This window comes from Aptenodytes forsteri, unplaced genomic scaffold (assembly GCF_000699145.1).
Source record: "Aptenodytes forsteri isolate BGI_AS27 unplaced genomic scaffold, ASM69914v1 Scaffold179, whole genome shotgun sequence".
Classification (NCBI taxonomy): domain Eukaryota; kingdom Metazoa; phylum Chordata; class Aves; order Sphenisciformes; family Spheniscidae; genus Aptenodytes; species Aptenodytes forsteri.
Genome location: NW_008795378.1, coordinates 1,835,104 through 1,839,973, shown reverse-complemented (window position 1 = coordinate 1,839,973; position 4,870 = coordinate 1,835,104).

Here is a 4,870-nt window from a genome sequence, read left to right as displayed (position 1 = left end):
AAGGCATGAAAATGGGTAACAGCACAAAATACAGTTGAGGTATAAGCTAAGAGCACAGTATGTCATGTTTCAATAAATATAATTCAAAATTTGTAAACTAAGTGACCAGATAGATGCATCTTGTTTACTAAAACCATATAAAATATCTGTTAAATCTCACGTGAGGTAGAGGACAGTTTTGTGTGTCATGTAATGCAACCACAGCAACTCCAACAATAAGACTGTACATCATTGGCAAAGTATTAAAAATGGTTGAATGCACTGATCGTTTTTCACAGGCTTTTACTATGGTTTCAGAATAGTCATTCAACCTGTTGCCTTGAGCTAACACGGACTCCGTTGTTTTGCAGCTACTTTCTGTAATTTATTAAGATAATTATACTGGCATGTCAACATCAATAAATACTTTTGAGAGTGAGTATGAAAACACAAAAACAGATTTCGTCAATCACAGAAAGCAACAAAATGGCAACAAAATATTTTAGACCAACTTTTTATTATTTCCTAGAATTAGTTTAAATACAGTACAGCTGTGCTTTCCTTTAAGTGAGGTATCTATATTTGAAGAAAAAAATTTCAATTGATATTGTTACATTTAATCAATTTTCAAATAGCAAAATTTTATACCATGTTTGCTGTGCTTGATGAAGTGCTTAAAACTCATTTTTCAAGCATTTTCCAACTGAACCACTAACCCTGAAAAAAACCCAATTTTCTAATTAATGGAGACACACTACAAAATTGTCGTACAATTTGTAAGCAGTAACTGCTTTCACAAAAGCTAAAAAATGGATGTCTTTTTGAAACATAAATATGTAACAAACAGAAAATTCTACAAGCTTTCTGTAATGAAAACTGATGAATACACTACAAATATAATGAGCAAAAAGAAAACTGAAATTTGCAGCTTTCTGCTGCTTACTAGCAAAAGCTTAAATAAAATTACTGAAATATTGCAAGCACAGATTAACAGGTAGCTGTAATTACATCTTTTGCCGACTTCACCATGTTATAGAAAACTCTGTTGTGTGGATTAATTACACGAATTAAGTGCAGAAAAAATACAAAGTTGTTATCTTTACTGACAATCAAAATATATACTCTACAAACAAGTGAATTCTAGGAAGCTGACCATGACAGCATTTCAAGGCCAACTTCACGACTAATGCTAGGAAAGTTTTCAAAAAATTTCATAACACATTCTAGCTATCCCCTCCCCTGATATAAAACAAGAATGTATGAATAAAACGTCGTGACTTCTAAAATACAGGCCTTGTTTTTTCAGGCCACCAGTAGCTTTATGCTCCCATTCAACTTTTCCTACTTCACTAATTGCATTGTCTTTACTAAGGTAGAGGACAGTTTTGTGTGTCATGTAATGCAACCACAGCAACTCCAACAATAAGACTGTACATCATTGGCAAAGTATTAAAAATGGTTGAATGCACTGATCGTTTTTCACAGGCTTTTACTATGGTTTCAGAATAGTCATTCAACCTGTTGCCTTGAGCTAACACGGACTCCGTTGTTTTGCAGCTACTTTCTGTAATTTATTAAGATAATTATACTGGCATGTCAACATCAATAAATACTTTTGAGAGTGAGTATGAAAACACAAAAACAGATTTCGTCAATCACAGAAAGCAACAAAATGGCAACAAAATATTTTAGACCAACTTTTTATTATTTCCTAGAATTAGTTTAAATACAGTACAGCTGTGCTTTCCTTTAAGTGAGGTATCTATATTTGAAGAAAAAAATTTCAATTGATATTGTTACATTTAATCAATTTTCAAATAGCAAAATTTTATACCATGTTTGCTGTGCTTGATGAAGTGCTTAAAACTCATTTTTCAAGCATTTTCCAACTGAACCACTAACCCTGAAAAAAACCCAATTTTCTAATTAATGGAGACACACTACAAAATTGTCGTACAATTTGTAAGCAGTAACTGCTTTCACAAAAGCTAAAAAATGGATGTCTTTTTGAAACATAAATATGTAACAAACAGAAAATTCTACAAGCTTTCTGTAATGAAAACTGATGAATACACTACAAATATAATGAGCAAAAAGAAAACTGAAATTTGCAGCTTTCTGCTGCTTACTAGCAAAAGCTTAAATAAAATTACTGAAATATTGCAAGCACAGATTAACAGGTAGCTGTAATTACATCTTTTGCCGACTTCACCATGTTATAGAAAACTCTGTTGTGTGGATTAATTACACGAATTAAGTGCAGAAAAAATACAAAGTTGTTATCTTTACTGACAATCAAAATATATACTCTACAAACAAGTGAATTCTAGGAAGCTGACCATGACAGCATTTCAAGGCCAACTTCACGACTAATGCTAGGAAAGTTTTCAAAAAATTTCATAACACATTCTAGCTATCCCCTCCCCTGATATAAAACAAGAATGTATGAATAAAACGTCGTGACTTCTAAAATACAGGCCTTGTTTTTTCAGGCCACCAGTAGCTTTATGCTCCCATTCAACTTTTCCTACTTCACTAATTGCATTATGTCTTTACTATATACAAATGATTTTACACTTAAGCTATTAATATATTAAATATAGAATAAAATTAGTTTAAGAATGTGAAATATAACTACATTTATCTAAATACTCAAGCTAAATGATATGCTTTACAAAAACTAAAACATAGACTTAGTTAAGTTTGGAGATTTAGATAAAAATCTCTTTCGTCTAGGGATACATGGCTACATGGCGAACGAGGGTGCTTTCAGACTGCCGCAATTACAGGAGTTTTACTCTCTAAGCTCATATATTTTCTCGTTCATTAGAGTACACAAAGCACGTGAAAGTCCTCTTCTAAAAAAGCATAGGAGCAAACTAGATATTCACCTTGAATCCTACTTACTTTGTTCCAAAAGGCGCACTAGGCAACTTTGAACTTGGTCTCGGTGTTTAATAATGCAACTTTCAAAATTATGGACAATTTTAGGATTTTTTTTCCTAAAGGCTTCATGTCAACTATCTGGGAAAGTGGCGTCCTGCCTGAAAGATCAGCAAGCAATAACTGAAGGCAAAACAAATAATAATACAGAAAATGAGCATGCTATGACTAAAAGCGAGGACCTAATGACAGAATTAGTTTCCACCATTAAGTGTGCACTTGAGTGAGGGCCCTTAAGTGTGCATTCCAAGTTCCTATATTAGGCTGTAAAACAAACCATTCGATGTAACTAGTATAAAGTAATGAAAAAAGGTCAACATATATTTGTTCTAGAACTTATACAGTATTATTTACAATGTACTAAAAAACTATCTTTCAAAGACTGTGAACACACAAAATCTATGGCACATTTATGTGTACATTATTACTTAAAATCAGTATAAAATTAAATCTACACATATGAAAATTATTTATGTTATGTAAAGAGCCTGAAAGTAATATTTAAGAATTTTAAGAGGATTACAATAATTTAAAATGCATTCTAACTTTAGATTAACTAAATGGAATATTTACAAACCTACTTTTAAAGTCATTGTAATAAATGTTCCATTAGCTTTTTCAGCCAGATGTTTTAAAACACTCAGGAGGCCTTGCCTGCAGCTGGAATTGCTAAAACTTCATATAGCTGCTTGAGTTCTTGCAACAGTGAAAATATTATTACACACTATGGCCACCAGCATTTCAATAGCCTACAGCACAAGCCAACTAACAGCTGGTTGAGAGATGGCTGAAGTGCTGGCTGAGGCACAGGAACCCGGGCTATACCAGTGCTCCACTGCAATTGCCACTGCTGAAGATCAACCGGCGGCAAAAGGGGAAATTTGAGCAGAAGTCACATAACATAGACAAGACCCGAATGAAAACGGAATATACAGTATTCTAATATAATAATCCCATCAGGATTCCCTACATTCAACGGCTAAGCTATAAATACTGTGGTAAATTAGTTACTGCAGCTGTATTAAACGAGTCTGTATGGCCTCATCTACACTGACAATCCTCATCTACACTGACAATCTAACAAGTCTGGTTCAAAACACCGATACTGAAAAGCAACTAGAAATGGTATCTTCTGATCCTTTAATAATACCCGGATGAGACTTTTCAGTTTCCCAGGATGGTGTTTTCTTACTTGCCCATCTAGCTAATCCAACGTAGGTTCTGCCAATCAAGTTGGACTACTTCAAGCTCCAGTGTCTAATAATCACATTTTTACCAATATTCCTGCCTGCTCTCCCTGTAGCCATGTTTCTGGTGCTTGTTACAATAAAACATTGTGTTTTTAGAGCAAGTGGTGCATACGCAACTAGAATCGTTTATAGTCAGCACCTTTCCTTCCAAACCATGCTGCAAAGACAGGCTTTTTCCTTTTCCTATTTTTTAAAGCAAAAATTTGGAGATGGAGTTGAAGAAGGGAAAAATGTAATCTGGGTCTTCTTTGCTGATCAACACTGACGAAGAAAATTGTTTGGTATTTTTTCATCTAACCTGCTTTAATTGTCAGTGTAAATATGACACAGAGTTCATAAACAAAATTATACACAGCTATAAAAGAATCATCCTATGACTCCATGACATTTAATTTACCACCTCATTTCTCATTCAATTTAAAGATATGTGCAATTTTATCTTTCTTCTTTGCTGATCAACACTGACGAAGAAAATTGTTTGGTATTTTTTCATCTAACCTGCTTTAATTGTCAGTGTAAATATGACACAGAGTTCATAAACAAAATTATACACAGCTATAAAAGAATCATCCTATGACTCCATGACATTTAATTTACCACCTCATTTCTCATTCAATTTAAAGATATGTGCAATTTTATCTTTCTCTGTGATATTCAGTCCTGTTATACCACTAAAAGAGAAACAAAAGAACTCAAAA